Here is a 21968-nt window from a genome sequence, read left to right on the forward strand (position 1 = left end):
TGAATTTCAGCATCATTTTTTCCAGATCTGAGAAGAATGTCTTTGGTATTTTGATTGGTATTGCATTGAATGTATACATTGCTTTTGGGAGAATGGACATTTTGATGATATTGATTCTTCCAATCCATGAGCATTGAAGAATTTTCCATTTTTTGGTGTCCTCTTCTATTTCTTTCTTTAAGATTTTTTTAATTCTCATTGTATAGATCTTTAACATCCTTGGTTAAGTTTATTCCAAAGTATTTGATTGTTTTTGTGGCTATTGTGAATGGGATTGATCTTAGCAGTTCTTTCTCAGCCGTGGCATTGCCGTGTATACAAAAGCTGTATGCCCCTCTCACCACTGCTATTCAATATAGTTCTGGAAGTTTTAGCCAGAGTCATTAGGCAAGAAAAAGAAATTAAAGGGATACAAATTGCTCTTTGCAGATGATATAATTCTTTATTTAGGGGATCCAAAGAACTCTACTAAGAGACTATTACAATTCATAGAAGAGTTTGGCAAAGTAGCAGGATATAAAATCAATGTACCAAATCATAAATCTTTTTTACAAAAAAGAAATGTGAATATAGACCTAGCATATGACCAGCCATCCCATTCTTGGTAATTTACCCAAGAAAAATTTAATCAGCATATGAAAGAGTTATCTGTACCCCTATGTTTATTGCAGCTCAATTCACAATAACTAAGATATGGAATGAACTCAAATGTCCATCAACTGAAGACTGGAAAATGAAATTATGGGATACATACACCATGGAATACTACACAGTGGTAAAAAATGGAATTTTGTTTTTTTGCACAAAATGGATTCTACTGGACAACATTATACTTAGTAAAATAATCAGTCTCAAAAAGGAAGATACCATATATTTTCCCTGATCTGTGTTAACTAGTAGAGTTTCTAATCTATAGAAATGAAGTTGAAAGTTTGAAATGTGATATCTTTTAACAGCCCTTGTCTCAACTGTTGAGGAACAGTTTTTTCCCCCTCATACTCTTTGTTGAACTCTTTACCCATTGTTGGTCTAATCTTATTATGTGTATTAAGTTAATTGAAAAATAGATCTTAGTAAAAAATAGAATGGAATTAGGAGAGGGAGGAGGAAGAATAGTGGGAGTGTGGGTAGGAGTATGGGTAGGGTGGTAAGAATCATTGTGTTCCTTAATTTGTATTTATGAAATGCATGAAGTTTGTCTACTTCAACTAAAAGGTTTCTGGGGAAAATGCATTACTTTGTGACAAATATCCATAATGGTGATGTTGTATAATTAATTTCTTATTTTGCAAAATGTCACAAAGACAGGCTTTTCTGCTCTTTTATGTGGTAGCTAGTGAGAATTATGGTAATCTACACTCTCAACAAGTAGCATGGCTTAGCACAGACAATATCACTCCATTTACTTTCAGAAATTTTATATGACTTAGATAGCTTTACCTTTTCTGCTTATGATGCAGATATTATGAGCAGAGTGAGATACAACATATTCATTCAGAATATGCTCCAGTGATAGCTGGATAATGAATACTCAATCTTTTGCAATAAAATCTTTATTGAAGAATTGAGAATACACTGCATTGATTTGTGACAGGCCTTCTATTTCTCCAGTTCCTATGAACTTGAATCTAAAAATGTACTCAGTAATCTAATTTTCTAAATTAACATAGAAGCATCATGATTTTTTTACATTGACTTCTTAAATTTTCCCATCTAGTGTACCTGTTAAATCTAACTAAATTATTAAAATGTATTTAAAGTCCATTTTAAGTGATTAAAGGATAATTTAGCCAATAGTATCATAAATTTTAGACATGTTTATAATTTACTATTAATCATACATTTTAAGCTTATTCAAACATTAATAAATGGGAGATTATATATTAATTTAGATGCTATAATATGTGAAATTGATGCTACAGTTGGGAAATGGGAAAATAATAAGTGAAAATGACTGCACTAATATTTAGCTTATGTTATGTGCTAGGTCATACTTAACAAACATTCCTTTAAATGTACTATGTAATGTATTTCTGATAAAAAAACCACAGGAAAAACAATGGTGAGCCCAAAATAATTTAACAAGTCTCCATATATAGAATGTTCTACGTACATCGGTAAATAGATCAAATTTATAATAATTCCTGCATATCTTAAGCTTGAAATTTTATTGAATAAATAATGACATCAGAGTAATGACTTGTTTGTAACTATGACAGGCAAGATGATTGCAAGGGAGAAATGAGCAAGATAGTTTTATTGTTTTTGACAGGCAGAGTTAGACAGTGAGAGAGAAGATAGTTTTATTTTAAAGGAAGTTTAGGATGGATCTAGCTTTTTTGTAAGGGGCAGAGAGAGAGAGAGAAAGAGAGAGAGAGAGAAATGGGATCTTCCATCTGCTTGTTCACTTCTCAACTGACTACAAAAGCTGGATATGGGCCAGGATGAATCCAGGAGCTAGGGACACCATGTGGATCTCCCATGTGGGTGGTAGAGACCCAGTTACTTAAGTCATTATCTGCTGCTTCCCAGGAGCATTTGCAGGGAGCTGGATTGTAAGTGAAGTAGATAGGGTTGAATTGGTGCTCTAGTAGGGTATGTATACGTTTCAAGTGGCAGCTAACTTTCTGTGCCACAATTCCCATTCTGGAACATGAAATCAATGCACTAAGATAAAGCCTAGTCATTCCTCGATTAACAAATGAGAACCTGGAAGTCATGAGATTTCTTATGAATGTTGATATTGATGAGAAAAGCAGAGTGCTTGACAAAATGGTGGTGCATATACTATCCCTTGTCCAGTATCTTGTGCATATGATGAAACTTCATTATGTGAGGGACATACAATCCTATAAGGATAATGTTATCACCTTTGATGCCAAGTAAAAATACAATAATACCTCTTAATGTATTGAAAGAACTATTCTACTTTTTAAAATTTTTTTGACAGGCAGAGTGGACAGTGAGAGAGAGAGAGACAGAGAGAAAGGTCTTCCTTTTGCCGTTGGTTCACCCTCCAATGGCTGTCATGGCCAGCGCGCTGCAGCCGGCGCACCGCGACTATCTGAAGGCAGGAGCCAGGTGCTTCTCCTGGTCTCCCATGGGGTGCAGGGCCCAAGCACTTGGGCCATCCTCCACTGCACTCCCTTGCCACAGCAGAGAGCTGGCCTGGAAGAGGGGCAACCGGGACAGAATCCGGTGCCCCGAGCGGGACTAGAACTGGGTGTGTCAGCGCCGCAAGGTGGAGGATTAGCCCAGTGAGCTGTGGCACTGGCTGAACTATTCTACTTAAATGGAAATATCTTCTTTTGGAAAAATGGGAGGAACTGTAACTGTTGGTAGTTAAAGCTAAGCAGTAGAAATGGTGGTTGTGATGGTAGCCATGGGAAAGCAGGGTCTTCAACAGAACTGTAAGATTATGATTTGGCTTGGCATAGCTAGAACCTGAAGAAGTGATTGAAGTTGGTGAATGGTAGCAGAGTGTTAATTATAGCAAGCAGCATTGAGAACCATACTAGGCAAGGAGTTTAATTAGATAAATTGTAGTTTTGTACTGCTCTCTTCAAATAATAACAAGATTGTCACTTGAAGATTGTAGAATTGATTTTGGTAGAATACTAAGTATTACCGGAACAAAGATCTTTTGATGTTAACATGTTCTTTTGATCATATACACATTCTCCTAGCTATAAGGACTGGTAGAAATAAGGTTTTCAGAAGGATTTTCATCATGCAAGAATTATTTTCATCGTGGAGACAAAAATTGTAAGTCCTAAAATATCAATGAAATAATTGTAGTAAAAGAGATTTAAAATCATGTAGAATGGCCAAAATTGGTGGAAGACATGAACTTCATCATTCAGTTAGTTTAGAAACCTTTAGCAAATTTTCAGATCAACACTTTCATCATAATATAACCCCCTTAGCAAGTGAAAATAATATATGTTTGTGATCTAATACTCTAATTCTCTTCCCTTATTCAAGATAAAATAAATTTACCAATTAGAAACGAACACCAATTGTGGGGAGCAACTGAGACTAGACTAAATTACTGGAACTGCTAGGACTAATTCTATGCATCTGATCTCCCACAATATGGTGCTGAGCGACACCAAACAACTTCTACACAGCTGCTTCACCAGTTTGACTGATAAGCTGCAGGAGCTGATCCTGCTCCTGATTGGAGGAGAGCAGCGTGCTCCACGTGTGGGTAGCAGAGTTGGGATTGGTGGAAGAGGACTATAAAGGAGGAGAGAGACAACATGCACCGGGGACATCTGAGGAACATCTGAGCAGCCCCTGAGAGAGCCGGCCGGCTGTGTGCCGCTCCTCCGCAGAAGCGGGGAAAGCAGCAGGGGTGCCGCCCCTCCGTGGAGGTGGGGGGCGGTGGGGGGGTGTCCGGCAGCAAAGCCGGGAAGGACCGGCAGCTAACCCAGGATGGCATCGTTCCTCCGCGAGTGAGGGAATGGCAGCAAACCCGGGAAGGGCCGGGCAAAGAGAACAGTGCAGGGTCCAGTGTCGTTCCTCCGCGAATGGGGGAGCGACAACCAATGAATTCTATTTTGAAAATTTTGATCTGAATAAAAATGGGGGTACAACAGTAAGTCACAGCAGATATCAATTTGAAAATCTAAGGGAAAGTTTTACTTGCTCTTAAAGATTTATTGAATTATAAAACAATTCAATATTAAGATTTATAACAGGGAACTGTTATAAAGGATAATTGTTTTAAACATGTATCTTATGGTAGAATAAGTAACTGCTGAAACCAACATGCACTCTTTTTTTAAACTTTTATTTAATAAATATAAATTTCCAAAGCACAACTTTTGGATTACAGTGGCTTTTTTCCCCATAACCTCCCTCCCACCTGCAACCATCCCATCTCCCACCCCATTCTTCAAGATTCATCTTCAATTATCTTTATATACAGAAGATCTACTTAGTATTTACTAAGTAAAGATTTCAACAGTTTGCACCCACACAGACACACAAAGTATAGAGTACTGTTTTAGTAGTAGTTTTACCATTAATTCACATAGTACAACACATTAAGGACAGAAATCCTACATGGGGAGTAACTGCACCGTGACTCCCATTGTTGATTTAACAATTGACACTCTTATTTATGATGTCAGTAATCACCTGAGACTCTAGTCATGAGCTGCCAAGGCTATGGAAGCCTCTTGAGTTCACCAACTCTGATCTTATTTAGACATGGCCATAGTCAAAGTGGAAGTTCTCTCCTCCCTTCAGAGAAAGGTACCTTCTTCTTTGATGGCCCATTCTTTCCTCTGGGATCTCACTCACAGAGATCTTTCATTTAGGTTTTTTTTTTTTTTTTCTACAGAGTCTTGGCTTTCCATGTCTAAATTCCTCTCATGGGCTTTTTAGCCAGATCCAAATGCCTTAACGGCTGATTCTGAGGCCAGAGTGATGTTTAGGACATCTGCCATTCTATGAGTCTGCTGTGTATCCTGCTTCCCATGTTGGATGGTTCTCTCCTTTTTAATTCTATCAGTTAGTATTAGCAGACACTAGACTTGTTTATGTGATCCCTTTGACAAATTATAATCCATTATGACCTGAAACTGATCACTTTGACTAGTGAGATGGCATTGGTACATGCCACCTTGATGGGATTGAATTGGAATCCCCTGGCACATTTCTAACTCTACCGTTTGGGCATGTCAGATTGAGCATGTGCTGAACTGTACACCTCCTCCCTCTCTTATTCCCACTCTTATATTCAACAGGGATCACTTTTCAGTTAAATTTAAATGCCTAAGAATAATTGTGTGTTAATTACAGAGTTCAGCAATGGTATTAAGTAGAACAAAAAATACTAAAAGGAATAAAATAGTAAGTTGTTCCACAACAGTCAAGACAAGGGCTGATCAAGTCACTGTTTCTCATAATGTCCATTTCACTTCAGCAGGTTTCTTTTTAGGTGCTCAGTTATTTATCATTGATCAGGGAGAACATATGATATTTGTCCCTTTGGGACTGGCTTATTTCACTCAGCACGATGTTTTCCAGATTCTTCCATTTTGTTGCAAATGACCGGATTTCATTGTTGGTTTTTTTTTTGACTGCTGTATAGTATTCTATAGAGTACATATCCCATAATTTCTTTATCCAGTCTTCTGTTGATGGGCATTTAGGTTGATTTCAGGTCTTAGCTATTGTGAATTGAGCTGCAATTAACACTGAGGTGCAGACAGCTCTTTTATTTGCCAATTTAATTTCCTTTGGGTAAATTCCAAGGAATGGGATGGCTGGGTTGTATAGTAGGGTTATATTCGGGTTTCTGAGGAATCTCCAGACTGACTTCCATAGTGGCTTTAGCAGTTTGCATTCCCACCAACAGTGGATTAGTATCCCTTTTTCTCCACATCCTCATAAGCGTATGTTGTTGGTATATTTCTGTATGTAAGACATTCTAACTGGGGTGAGGTGAAACCTCATTGTGGTTTTGATTTGCATTTCCCTGATTGCTAGTGATCTTGAACATTTTTTCATGTGTCTGTTGGCCATTTGGTTTTCCTCTTTTGAAAAATATCATGGCAGGTGCTGCGGCTCACTAGGCTAATCCTCCGCTTGCGGTGCCGGCACCCTGGGTTCTAGTCCCAGTTGGGGTGCCCGATTCTGTCCCAGTTGCTCCTCTTCCCGTCCAGCTCTCTGCTGTGGCCCGGGAGTGCAGTGGTGGAAGGCCCAGGTCCTTGGGCTCTGCACCCGCATGGGAAACCAGGAGGAAGCACTTGGCTCCTGGCTTCAGATCGTTGTAGCACGCTGGCTGCAACGCACCGGCCTTAGTGGTCATTGGGGGGTGAACCAATGGAAAAGGAAGACCTTTCTCTCTGTCTCTCTCTCTCACTGTGTAACTCTGCCTGTCGAAGGAAAAAAAAGAAAAATATCTATTTAGGTCCTTGGCCCATCTCTTAAGTGGGTTGTTTGTTTTGTTGTTGTGGAGTTTCTTGATCTCTTTGTAGATTCTGGTTATTAATCCTTTATCTGTTGCATAATTTATAAATATTTTTCCCATTCTGTTGGTTGCCTTTTCACTTTCTTGACTGTTTCTTTTGTAGTACAGAAATTTCTCAGTTTGATGTAATCCCAATTGCTAATTTTGGCTTTAACTGCCTAATGCACTCTTCTCTAGTAGTAGTGCTTCAATGATTGTAGGAAACATTAAAACACACAAACATCCTTTTAAAGATTAGTAACAAAGACAATATGCAAGAAAAATGCATAGTTATGTATTTATTAATTTGTTTGCTTCCATTTCTTTTTCTTAGTTTCCTTCTGAATTTTGTTTAATTCTTTTTAATGTTTATCATCCCCAATCTGCATGTACATATAGATGAGGAAAACATGGGCAAGGGTGATTTTTATCTTTTGTAAATATTCATTTTATTTATTTATCTGAAAGGCAGAGTGACAGAGAAGTGGGGGGAGAGAGAGATAGAGAGAGAAGGAGACCTTCCATCCACTGGTTCACTCTCAAACAATTGCAGCAGCTGGGCTTTGGCCAGACTGAAGCTAGGAACCAGGAACTCCAACTGGGTCTCCCATTTGTGTGGTAGAGATCCAAGTACTTGAACCATCATCTGCTGTCTCTAAGATACATTAGTAAGGAGCTGTATTGGAAGTGGAGTAGCCAAGACTTGAATTAACCCTGAGATGTGAGATGCAGATGTCCCAAATAATGGCTTAACCTGCTGCACCACAGCACCCACCCCAAAAAGAGCAATTTTTAAATTCAAGTTTAGATTCTTAAAATTTTATTTATCAATCTAAGAGGAAATTCTTATATTTTTAAGAGTAAAATAGTCATTATAAATCAGGGATACTTTTTATGAACTTGATACCAGGAAAATAGGATTGGAATCTAGGTGAAGTGAGTGGTTATTATATTGTAATACATTGCCAATTTCTTCCTCTATTTTCTTCCTTCCTTCAGGTGACTAATCTATAGTACTCAAGGAGCACTACTCATTCAAGATGTCTACATACCTATGCACATGAAGTATATGGCAATGGCAGCTAGTTTGTGGAAATGGTACACTTAGAGGACTTCAAAGTTTCTTGTATGTGTCTTGAGATAAAAATGAAGGATATAAATGCGAAAGAAATAATTGGGAAATGATTTTGTATCTACGGTGGGTAGCTTTCCATTTCTTATTTAAATTTACATATGTCCTTACCACAAATCTTTCTTGTGCTTCTTCTAGCTTGAATTAGTGTCTATACCTTGTGACTATGTTCTACTAAAACAAAAAGCAAAGAACAAATCCTGAAGTCATCTTACTTTAACACATGAAAATTAATTTTTTCTTCCATAGGGCCTGCAAGTATGCAGGGTAGCTTCATTTTGGGGGTAGACCTAGAGATCAACACTCTTTTAATGTGACTTTACCATTGCAGGAAATGGATTTTGCTGTTGCAATGGCAGGGAAAGGGAGAGCAGAAAGGTTGTAGGTTGACTCTTAAATGCTTTGATCTGGAAAGGACACATATCACTTCTGTGCAGAATCTGTGGCCAGAGCTGCTCCAGTAGTCATATCAAATTGTAGGTCTCTGAAATGCAGGAGGAGCACATCCAACACTATTGATACAGATTGTAGTTAGCATAAACTGTATAATATGGAGATGGATTACAATTCTTTGTCAATTGTTTTAAAAGATTCTGCCTCCTGCAGTTGATCTAATGAGCATTCTTAAAGAACATAATCTCTTTATCTTATTATTTGAGATAAAGGAGGAAAAATTATTTGTTGATATGTGAAAATAATTTGTTCTTATATAAAGTAAAATGAATACAGTTCTAGTAATCCAAGTGGAATAATTGTTTAAAGAACATGCAGTTGATTATTTGAATGAGATCAATCATAGATTTCAATCTCTATTTTTCTCAAAAATTTTCCTTTACTGGAAGCATAACAGTGAAACATTGTAATTTCATAATGAATACATTTGGATGGAAATGTCTGCTTTTTTCCCCACAGAGGAATTGGAGTAGTTTAGTTATTATTGCTATCTTAAATATTTTATTCACTGGATGTACATATAAGGTCCATTTACAAAAAAATTTTTCCCCAAAGAAATCTTTTATTTAAGGAATACAAACTTCATGCATTTCTTAAGTGTAACTTTAGGAAGATATTGATTCTTCCCAACATACTCACCCACCCACACTCCCACCTATACTCTTCTTCCCTCTCTCGTTCCCAGTCCCATTCTTCACTAAGATCCATTTTTAATTAACTTCACATTCAGAAGACCAACTCTATATTGAGTAAAGAGTTCAACAATTTGCACACACAAAAAATCTGTTCCTCAACAATTGAGACAAGGGCTGTTAAGTCATTGCATCTCAAAGTTAATTTCATTTCTTTTTCTTTTTTTTTTTTTAGAAACTTAACTTTAAAGAAGCAGCCAAGAATGATATATCTTTTACCAGCACTTAGACATAACTATAACTTATGAGACATAAGAATATCCTCTGGCCGGCGCTGTGGCTCAATAGGCTAATCCTCCGCCTGTGGCACCGGCACACCAGGTTCTAGTCCCGGTTGGGGCGCCGGATTCTGTCCCAGTTGCCCCTCTTCCAGGCCAGCTCTCTGCTGTGGCCCAGGAGTGCAGTGGAGGATGGTCCAAGTCCTTAGGCCCTGCACCCACATGGGAGACCAGGAGAAGCACCTGGCTCCTGCCTTCGGATCAGTGCAGTGCACCGGCTGCGGCAGCCATTGGAGAGTGACCCAATGGCAAAAGGAAGACCTTTCTCACTGTCCACTCTGCTGTCAAAAAAAAAAAAAAAAAAGAATATCCTCCACTTAATACATTAAAAAAAGTCCTTGAGAACAAGTTTTACCATTAATTAAAAAAGCACCTGGGAAAACAAGGAATGGAGTTAGACACTAGGCCAACTAAAACTTATGAGACATAAGAATATCCTCTACTTCATTCGCTAAATTGAAATAAGTCTTTGAGAATAAGTTTTACTGTTAACTCTCATAATACAGCTCTTTGAGGACAGAAGTCCTACATTGGAAGTTAGTACATATTGACTCCTGTTGTTAATTTTTTAATATAGAGGAGGCAGAGAGGAATTCCTGGAACTGTTTTTTTTTTAAAGATTTATTTATTTACTTGGAAGTCAGAGTTAAACAGAGAGAGAAGGAAAGGCAGAGAGAGAGAGAGAGAGAGAGAGAGAGAGAGAGAGTCTTCCATCCACAAGTTCACTCCCCAGATGGCCAAAATGGCCAGAGCTGCACTGATCTGAAGCCAGGAGCCAGGAGCTTCTTCCAGGTCTCCCACGTGGGTGCAAGGGCCCAAGGACTTGGGCCATCTTCTACTTCTTTCCCAGGCCATAGAAGAGAGCTGGATCGCAAGTGGAGCAGCCGGGACTCGAATCGGCTCCCGTATGGGATGCTGGTGCTGCAGGTCGAGGATTAACACACTGAGCCACAGTGCCGGCCTCCCAAAGGAACATTCTAAACCCGTTAAATGACAACTACAAAAAATCAACACTACTATCACATATTCTGGGGAAAGACTAAATTCTTTCCAAGATCAGGAAAACGGATGCCCACTTTTTCCACTTTTTCATGCTTCAAAGAAGTTTCAGTCAGCAATAAGTTAGAGGTCAGTTGACTGCATCCTGAGGACCTAATCTGGTCTAACAATTTTTATACATGCTTTATTTGTATCTCACTAAACCCTTTTTTTACGTAGTTAATTTTGCAGCAGAGTTGTGATAGAGAATGTGTGACAAACAAAACCTATAGTATTTACTACCTGATCCTTTATAGAAAAAGTTGATTCTTATGGCAGAAAACATTTAGGGGAGAGAAAGGGAACGAGGGAGGGAGGGGGGAGAGAGAGAGAGAGAAAGAGAGAATAGAGAGAAAGAGAAACTCTTTTATATGCTGGCTTGCTTCCCCAGTCGACAATAGCCAGGACTTGGCCAAGCTGAAGTCAGGAGGCAGGAACTCCTCCCTGGTGTTTTATGTGGGTGGCAGGGATTCCAGTACTGAGCTATCATCTACTACTCCTAGGTGCATTATCAGGGAGATAGATGGGAAGTGAAATAGTTGGGACTTGAATCAATAGTCCAATATTGGATATGGGCATTCCAAGCAGCAGCTTAACATACTATACCAGGACACCCACCCCAGCATCTATCATGACTAAAAGATTATTTCACTCATCACAGTCATTCAAAAAGTAATTGCATTTTAAAACCGTAATTTTTATTGTGTTTATTCTGATTAGTGGCAGGTAGTCTTACATGTGTTTGAAGTAATATATTGTCATAAAAATCATTGCTCTTGAGAAATAATGTAATCTCTTAAAAATGTTTTTAAACACATCCAAAGGAACTAAGTTTCATATTTTAAAATTATTGCTTCATAATGCTGTATATATTGGTATTTGGCCATGAACAATGGTAGGCAGAATTCGTTGAGGAATTGGACAAGAAGAGGTAAACAAGGAATGAAAATCAAACACAAAATTTGTGGTTGAAATGTCTTTGTAATCCACGATCTCAAGCTAAGACAGGAAAAAACCTCTCAAGATACCATATTGATGAATCAGGATTAGTATTAAAATATATAGATTTGGCAAATGTGTAGTCATAAAGAGATTCTGTATACCAACAGGCTTTAGAATCAATATATCTTAATTAAATATAAAAAATTAACATGAAGTCATGAATTAGATTATTCCTAAACCCTTCCACATGTCCGCTTTATTTTCTTGCTACATGTATCAGGCTTTTGTTAGGAAAACAGAAACCACTCTACAGATCTTTGAGCTTACCTGATATTTGTCAGAAGGAAATTCTTCACAGAATTAGTGAGAATGACAGTACTTTTCCTTGCTCAATAGAGCAATCATATTTATTTCATTTCAGGAGGAAACTATAAGTTCTTACAAAAATCAAAGTGTTGATATGAAAAAGAGAGTACTCAGTGGATTAGCATAGCTTCCAGCCTCATTTATGATAATCAAATTACATTTGTTTTCTTCCAGATTTATAGACATTACCATTTGTCATAAGCAGACATATTGAGAACCTGCAAAGCTGATTAGAATGATACTGGACTAGCAAATAACTTTAGTCCACTGATATTAGAAAATTGGCAAAAAAATGCATTGCTAAATCTGGGTCTATATTACAAAATAAAAGCTTTTCACCTACCTATCTATCTACCAATCATCTATCTGCCTAACTAAAAATAATAAGTAATTTAAAAGTAATCAGAATAAATAAAAACAAAATAATAATACCCAAACTCTCAACGCTTGTAGGGAGTCTGTGTATAAAGAAGAGATATAGGGACTTATCATATAAGTAATTTGCTATGAATACATGAATGCAGAAGACACATAAAAATTAAAATTTCATTATATATAATACCATTTGTGATGGGTGGGAATCTAAGAATGTCTTTTAAGAGTCCCAGTCCTGGAGCCGGTGTTGTATAGTGGGTCAAGCTGCAGCCTGCGACACCAGTATCCCCCACGAGCACTGGTTTGTGTCCCGGCTGATCCAATTCTGATTCAGCTCCTTGTGAATGTGCCTTGGAAAGCAACATAGGATGGTTCAAGTGCTTGGGCACCTACACCCACATGGGAGACCAGGAGGAAGCTCCTGGCTCCTGGCTTCTAGCTTTAGATCAGTGCAGTTCTGGCTGTTGCGGCCATTTGGGGAGTGAACCAACACTGTCTGTAACTCTACCTGTCAAATAAATAAAATATTTAAAAAAACATCTTTTTTTTTTTTTTAAGATGTATCTGCTTTAAAAAAAAAAAGAGACTCACTCCTGGTACACCCCAATCTTCTCCTGGTTATTCAGTCAAGCAGTAGCAAAGGAATTTTGCATATGCAATTAAAGTTTCAGTTAACGCTAAAATAGGGATATTACTCTTCTAGGCAAGAGTTAATCAGTTGAGCCCTGAAAAAGCAAAGTTTTCTCTGGCTGATCACAGAAGATGAAGTCAGAAATTCAAGGCATGAAAGGATTTGACCTGTTGTTGACTTGAAGGTGGAGGAGGGATCTGGCAAGGAATTTATATATCTTCTGATTTCTGAAAGTAGACCTGGCTGATAATAAGCACAGAAGTAGGGTCTCTCAATGTGTCTGCCACTATTCTTTTCAAACACACACACAAACAAATAAAACTTGAAAAATAGAGTTCCATGCTCCAATTTATCAATTAAGGGCAAATGGGGGAATCTAAACACATTTTGTATCTAAACATTTTCTTCAAGGCAGTGCACTGACATTTTGTTCCACAGGGAAATCTATTTTAATGAAACAACCTTGGAGTGAATCCTGCAATATATGTATTTTAGTCGGTCTAATTTATAGACTCAAGGATTGGCCATTTATTCATTAGAGAATGATTATAGCTATCAGACAGGAAATACTCCCCCAACTGGCTCTAAAAATAATCAGAATAACTTCATTGTTTTCATGGATATGACAACATAAATCTCATTAACTACTGTAACTTACCTCACAGGGTGCTTAACATTGGTTATTCATCCAGAATCTATGTTGGTGACATGATAGACATTACTCATTATGATTGATGTGAGTCATGAAGCTATGACTGATTTGCTGCATGGATCCATCAAGTCTCTAGTTATTGCCAAACACACTTTCAATTTAAATTTGTGGTGAATCATTTGAATTAGTGCATAACTATTGACAACCTCAGAAAAAAATCACTAGCATGGGAAAGTATTGGCTTGTTATCTAACTCATTTCAATTCAAGTAACATTTCTAGTTTAGTCTCAGTCAAGGCGACCTCCAATGCTTAGAATTCATTTCCAGCATCATGAAGTTTTGGTTTCCTAGGTTGAGTTTTACAGCAAATTGCTTTGTGACCTTGAATAAATTTTTAAGTTTCTTTTTCTAAAATAGTAACAACAAAATTGGGATATCTGAAGATGTCTGCTGAGGTGTTCAGGGAATACTCTTTTTAATAGACAGTAGTGAGAGACTCAGGAATGGGACAAGAAGCACTATGGTCACAAACAACAAGGTTAACAGCCCACCAAATACTTGTTACTTTTTGTGTGAAGTAAGGGGTAAAAAAGAAAATTCTTGGCAATAAATAGCAAAATTATTTTTTGAAGTGACTAGAATGAAGGTACTGAAGTACCAAGGGGGCACCTACTGGGAATAATGGCCCATTTTTAATTTCTAAGCACTTGTGTGAAAATTTTCAAATTGAGGAATAATATTATGAAACTAAAGCAGTTGTAGACTATTTTAATAATTATCAATTCATTTGAATTTTGTTGCATTTATATCATCATACTCAACTATTTTGGAGAAAGTTCCTGCATCATATTTATAGTTCAAGTATTCAGTTAAAATATTGAAATAAAAATATTTCAATTGTGGTTAAAATTAAACAGTAATTAAAATAATTATTCATTGCTTGAATCAACAAAAACGTACATTTAAAAATATTTCATTTAATTTGAAAGACAGAGTTACAGAGAGGTAGAGACAGAGAGAAAGGTCTTCCATCCACTGGTACAGAGAGAGAGAAGGAGAGACAGAGAGAGAGAGAGAGAGAGAGAGATCTTCCAACTGCTGATTCACTCCCCAAATGGCTGCAAAAGCTAGGGCTGGGTCAGGTGGAAGCCAGGAGCCAGGAACTTCATCCAGGTCTGCAACATGGTTTCAGTTTTCAAGCTGTACTGTCCTCTGCTGCTTTCCCAGGCACATTATCAGGGAGCTGGATTGTAAGTGAAGTAGCCAAGACTCAAACCAGCACCCATATAGGATGCTATCATAACAGGTGGTGGCTTAACCCCACTACACCACAATGCTGGTCCCAGCACAACAATTTTTAAAGCTATATATTTCAAGAAATTCTTTTGAAATATAGGCAATAATCTCTCCAAAGCCTAGAGATTCAATGAGGTATGTATAATCTTATACAAACACCAGTTCAGTATATTTGATAGAACCATGCCACTGTCAGACATTTCTTATTAAAACAACATCAGGCAGGCAACCGTGAAACAAAGTGGAATGTGGAGTCAGCCCTCTTGAGGGAAGGTGTAATTGGAGTCTGACCACCTTCACCCTTGTGGATTTCTGGATCTTTGTTTCAACTTGGCTGGGAGTTGCTGTGGAGTCTATTGGGTGAAGGTGGCCCTTTCCTCACGTTCTCACTGCTAGGGGTATGTTATGTTGCCCAAGGACATAGCCAGGCTGGTCTCTAAAACCCATTTGATGTCTGAATCTGCATAGAGGAATCTTGCCGTTCAGCAGAGTCAGGGATGGGTCCATTATATGATCCATGAACCAGAATCCCACATCTTGCAGTCCCAGCAGCCACTACCAAAGAAATCAAAGAAACGAACCTGGCAAGCCACTTCCCAGTCTCGAGCTCCACACAGCTGTTCTTCCTTTCTAACAACTTTCTGATAACATTATGTTGCCTCTCTGTTTCTCTCTCTGATATTTCAATACATTGTTCAGATAAGCTGGTAACTGCTTTGCTTGTTGAGTAAAGCCGACACCACCACAGCCCTGCCAGCTGAGTGCTCTGTGGGCCATGGCCTCCCCTGAATGTGACCCAGAAGCCTCGGTGTGTTCTGCATCCTGCAGAGCATACTCTGCAGGTGGAGGAAGCATCTGAGAGTAAGACCGTGGTTTTCATAGGGATCTCCTGACCTTGCTGTTTTGTTTTTCCCCACCGGGTGTTTTATGTATGGTGAATTGTGATTTTATGTTTCAACGTATTGCAAGCTTTCCATTTTATTCAAGAAATCTGTTCCATGTTAAAAGCCTTGATTAAAGAGGAATTTTTTAATCAATTTAAAAAAGACAACATCGGTGATTGGAGAGATTCTTAGGCAATAATAGAAAAATACAGTAGACATTTCAAACAAAAAATGAATAGTATGAGATAAGATTATGTTCAGAATTACTCAGTATTTTAGTCAGGTGTTATAAATCAGTGCATATATCCCAAAACATGAATTTAGTTTTTCTTTCCAATCATACCTCCCTTGACTTTGGTAATAGTTTTCTGTCTAGATGCAGCTAGATCACTATTTTATTTCTGTTCTAATACTCCCAGTGTTTTGGCCCCTCTGGTTTCTTGTTGGGGATTGGAAAAAGATGACCAATTAATCTCCCATTTGCTTGGGATTTAGATAATCAAGTATCAGGGCTGCACTGCCTGAATTTCACCTTTGTCTTGAAGTCTTTCTTTTTATTATACATGTATTCTAGTGGATTGTGGGCTGTTTAACATTGAGCATTTCTTGCAGAATACACTAGTAGATATTGCATCACAATGTTCTTTCTCATCTCTTACTTGCTGGATTTTTTTTTTTTGGGGGGGGAAGTGGGTGGCCCTTTATCTCTTGCTATTGAGGTCTATTTCCATTGGGTTTCTCTTTCTCTAGGTGTGTTCCTATCTTCTGCACTGAAAGCTATTTTTATTCTTTGGTTTTACTGTACTACATTTGGTGCCTAAAGGCCTTTAAGAATAAGTAAGAACCAATTTTTGACAGATGCTCTTGTCTAGCATTTTGCCTGTAATCTTTTTCTGTCCATTCCAGGTGAGTTATACAAACTCACATTCTTTAAATTCAATACCACCCCTTCCTACCAGGTTTTGTTTTTAGATCATCCAACAATGGTGTGTAATGCCTCTTATTGTATTTTCTGCCTACAGTTCTATCATCCATCTGTACTGCTACTAGGTTGATTTTTTTTAAGACTTGGATGTGATTTTCACTTTCTTGCTTATAAACAGGTTTGGCTTCTCCACACTGAGAGAATAAAATGCAAACCAAAGGCTTGATATTTAGAGTCTTTCATTCACTTTACATTGACAGTAGCCATACCTACATTTCTGGTGTTTCTTTTCCCTTTTCTCCTTCATGTACACTTTCACTGTATTGTTTGATTTCCTTGCGCTTGCAAAGTGTCATATAGCTCCAGGATCTTAGTTCACTTTGCTGACATTTACCTGAATTCTCTTTGCTTTTCATCCCTCCTACTTTTTTAACTTGTTTATTTATTGATATATTTGAGAAAGACAGAAGGAGAGAGAGACAGACAGAGAGCTCCCAACCACTGAGTGAACCACTGGTTCACTCTCCAAAGGCTTGCAACAGCTGGTCCAGCTTTGGGGCTGAAGCAGGGATCCACGACCTTACCCCATGTCTGCTGTGTGTGTGAAAGGAACCCAGTCACTTCAGCCACCCTGAAGCTCCTGCTGCCTCCTAGGATCTGCATTAGCAGGAAATGGAGTCAGGAATTGGAGCAGAGAATCAAACTGAGGTACTGGGTGTCCTGAACAGCATCTTAACCACTAGGCTTAATGTTCACCTCTCCTTTCTTCTCTTAATGACTTGCATCCTTTTAATTCTTCATAATTTATTTTAAATGTCATTTTCTTCCTAGCCCAGAATGTTTATCTCTATACTGATGTTGGAAATAAACTTTCCTCTTTCTGAAAATTGATGGTACTTCCTACAGTATATCTTAAGTTTAGCTGTTTATGCTGATTCAATAAAAATTATTGAGAATCTAATCTGTGTCAAAGACAATTTTACATTTTATTGACATAGCAGTAATCAAGCGAGAAGAAAACATCTACCCTCATGGAGTTTATTTTATTGTGCTATATCTGCCTAGGGAGTTTTCAACCTTTGATTTATAAATATGTACACTTAGGTGAAGAAAGGAGAGCAACTGTCATCTCATTTACACATTCTCAATATTTTACAAAAGCAAAAATTAATAGGATCTCTAAAGAAATGCTGCTGAATTGTTGAAAAACGTGATATTTGATCATTTCTGTCTTTTGTGACACTAAAAAACACAGTTGCACTTGAGAAATTATTACTGCTTTAGGAGAGTTGCATTCATGAAGCATGCATTCATGCTGGTACAAGAGAACAACACCATGAAAGGACTTCCAAGCTTGCCAGGACATCTAACTCTGGTATGCATCATCCAGTTTGCAGTTACTACATGAGGACTGATTCAGTTCCCCAGCTTTCCCCAAATGAGTAGTGGAGGTGAAAATAATGTCCCTACTGTGACTTTGCAGGAATCAGGACATCTTTTTTATTGCGAACCATTTTACTTCTACCTCTGGTATTGAAGAAGTTAGTGGACATTCCTACTATACAGTCATGTTAATGCATTTTTTTCCCTGAAGTTCTTAGAAACAAGGGCTTGCTTCCGTTGAAGTTTGTGACTTCTAGAGCTCCTACCTTAGCACTTAGCATGTAATAACTAAAACCTATTTTTGAAGTAATGAATGGTATTTTCTGCATGGTCTAAAGTTCACTTTGTGCAGTTTTAGTATTTCTTGCATATTGTAATCTAAGTTTTGCTAAATGTTATTTCAGATACATGGAGTTTGTCTTTTGTAGGCTCCTCATTTAAACATTTCTACATGAACTAATTGTTAGCATTTGATGTTTTGCAAACTGTTCTTTTGTTTAAATGGTTCCTATCTGAATGAGAGACATCTTTTAAAACAACCAGCTGAGACAAAGCAATTAGTGTCACGAAAGTCAGTGTAGCAAAAAACATCAGTCACAGAATATTATCAATGTTTGAAGAGAAAATAAATAAATTTATCGAGGGTCTCATGTCAGATATGAGGGCATGTAAAAAAGCTTGTGGTAAATGCAATTAAATGATAAGTTTATTTCGAGGGTGGGCATTTGATGCAGGGGTTAAGACGCTTAGAACACCTGCATTTATATGGGATGCCTAGAACTGAGTTTTGGAGCTGCTTGATATCCCAGCTTCCTGCTAATGTACACTATGGAAAGCAGCATGTGTTGGCTCAAATAACAAATTAGAATACTTCAAAAGTGCATTGAAATGTGTGATTGAAAGATAAATTTTAGGGCCAGCATTGTGGCATAGTGACTAAAGCCACAGCCTGGGCACCAGCATCCCATATGAGCACTGGTTCTATTCTTGACTATTTCACTTCTGATCCAGCTCCCTATTAATGTGCCTGGGAAAGCAGTGGAGGATGGCTGAAGTCCTTGGGCCTCTGCACCCATGCAGAAGGCCTAGAAAAAGGTCCTGGCTGTTGGTACTGGCCCAGCTCCAGCCATTGCTGCCATCTAGGGAGTGAACCAGTGGATGGGAGATCTCTCTGTCTCTGTCTTTTCCTCTCTCTGTAACTCTTTCAAATAAATAAATAAATCCTGTTAAATTTCAAGTGGGTCTGCAAGAATGATCTCAATAAGTTGGTAGAACGTATATTATGAAAACAATGCATGAATTTCAAAAATGTTTTGCATCAAAATGACCTTACATTTTAATTCAATTCTTCCACAAAGCTTTTGTAGTACCCAGGTATTCTGTTTGTATTTTTCCAAAACTATATTGCCTTGTCTACTGTGTGTAGCATTATGGGCAAGTATGGAAACCCAATTGTGTATTTCACCCACACTTGTTAATTTGGAAATTTTAGTCTCCTTTCATCTACATATATTTTTTAGAATCAGCCTGCCAGTTTCTGTAAACAAAACTGTTGAATATTTTGTTGGAATTGCATTTTAAATCTATTTGGCAAGAATTGACAATTTTTTAAATTTATTTGACAGGTAGAGTTAAACAATGAGAGAGAGAGACAGAGAGAAAAGTCTTCCTTCCATTGGTTTACCCCTCCAAATGGCTGCCACGGCTGGAGCTATACTGATCTGAAGCCAGGAGCCAGGTGCTTCTTCCTGGTCTCCCACGTGGGTACAGGCGCCCAAGCACGTGGGCCATCCTCCACTGCCCTCCCGGGCCACAGCAGAGAGCTGGACTGGAAGAGGAGCAACCGGGACTAGAACCTGCAGCCTGTAGGGGATGCTGGTGTTGCAGGTGGAGGATTAACCAAGTGAGCCACAACGCCGGCCCCATGAGAACTGACATCTTAACAATATTGAATTTTTCAATCCCGGAAAATGGCATACATTACTCCATTAACTTAGATCTTTGTTATTTACTGTCGTGTTATTTACTGAAGATCTATTTATTTGTTTGAAAGTCAGAACATCAGAAGACACACACACACACACACACACACAGAGTTAAATATTCCACCTGCTGGTTTACTCACTTGATGGTTAGGATGGTCAGGAATTGGTCAGGCTGAAGACAGGAGCCAGGAGCTTCATCTGAATCTCCCACATGGGTGGCTCATGCACTTGGACCATATTCCACTGCTTTTCCCAGACCATTAGCAGGGGGCTGGACCAGAAGTGGAGCAACTGGGACACCAATTGGCACCCATATAATTGCTGACACACTGGTGGTGGGTTTACCTGTTAAATCATGATGCTGGCTGTTATAAGGTATTTGATAGTGTTGTAGAAAAATTTTTATTTTAATTTTAAGTTGTTCATTGTTACTGTAAAGAACAAAATCAGTATTTGCATATTTTCCTTGTTTACTACAAACTTGATAAACTTTCTTTGTACTTCTAGTTGTTTTAAAAATATGATAATTGTGTTTATATATTATATTTATTGCAAATATAGATGGACAGTCTTGTTTTCTGGCAATAAGAGCAATTTTATTTCTTCCTTTCCAAATGGTGTATATTTCATTTATTCATTTTTGATCTTGTTTTATTGCACTGGATAGAATTATCAACAAAATGTTGGAGTGGTAAGAGCAAAAATCTATATTTTTGTCAAAAATAGATGAGGAAAATATTTTCCAATTAAGTACAATTTTACAGGGGTGTGTGTGTGTGTGGTGTAAGTGCATATTAGTGGTGCCTTTTATAAACTGGACAATGTTCTTTCCTGTTACTAGTTTGCTGAAAGTTTTATTATGAAAGAATATTGAACTTGTCCAAGGCCTTTTCTGAATCTATTTGTTAACAGTAGTTTTTCTTCTCATTTGGTTGATATGGTGAATTACAGTCAATTCTCATCACTTGTAAATCTGTGCTTGTGAATTTGACCACTTGTTACAATTTATTTGTAACCCAAAAATCAATCCTTATGGTGCATTTGAATCATTCTTGGAAGTGTTTACAGCAGCAAAGAACTTGGGTCAGCCATTGTGCACATGCCTAATGATGCTCTGCCTTCCTCTTTCAGCTTTTACACCATGAACAAGTATGCTTCTGGTGGTCTAGTAATCTCCACATTTTCCTTCTGTGCTTTTCACTGATTTTTGCTTTTGAATGTGGCCTGCAAACATAGTGCTGAAGTGTTAGCTAGTGTTCCTTATGGAGAAAATATGTGTATGTGTGTATGTTAGGCAAGCTTTCTTCAAGTATGAATTTCAGTGCTTTTGGCTATAAATTCAATATTAATGAATCAATACTGTATATTAAATACAGTGGCTTTTTTAAAAAAAGATTTATTTATTTGTTTGAAAGAGTTACAGAGGAGAGACAGAGAGAAAGAGAGAGAGAGAGAGAGTTCTTTTTTTTTTTTTTTTTTTTTTTTTTTGGACAGGCAGAGTGGACAGTGAGAGAGAGAGACAGAGAGAAAGGTCTTCCTTTGCCGTTGGTTCACCCTCCAATGGCCGCCGTGGCCAGCGCTGCCGCTGGTGCACTGCGCTAATCCGATGGCAGGAGCCAGGTACTTCTCCTGGTCTCCCACGGGGTGCAGGGCCCAAGCACTTGGGCCATCCTCCACTGCACTCCCTGGCCACAGCAGAGAGCTGGCCTGGAAGAGGGGCAACCAGGACAGAATCTGGCACCCCGACCGGGACTAGAACCCGGTGTGCCAGCGCCGCAAGGTGGAGGATTAGCCTAGTGAGCCGTGGCTCCGGCCAAGAGAGAGATCTTCTATCCACTGGTTCACGTCCAAGAAGGCCATAAGGGCAGGGTTGGGACAGGTCAAACCCAGATCTTTCATTTAGGTTTTTTTTTTTTTTTTTTTTTTTTTTTTTTTTTTTTCCCCAGAGTGTCTTTGCTTTCCATGCCTGAA

This window comes from Oryctolagus cuniculus, chromosome 12 (assembly GCF_051225735.1).
Source record: "Oryctolagus cuniculus isolate XC-2025 breed Fujian yellow rabbit chromosome 12, ASM5122573v1, whole genome shotgun sequence".
NCBI classification, from domain to species: Eukaryota; Metazoa; Chordata; class Mammalia; order Lagomorpha; family Leporidae; genus Oryctolagus; species Oryctolagus cuniculus.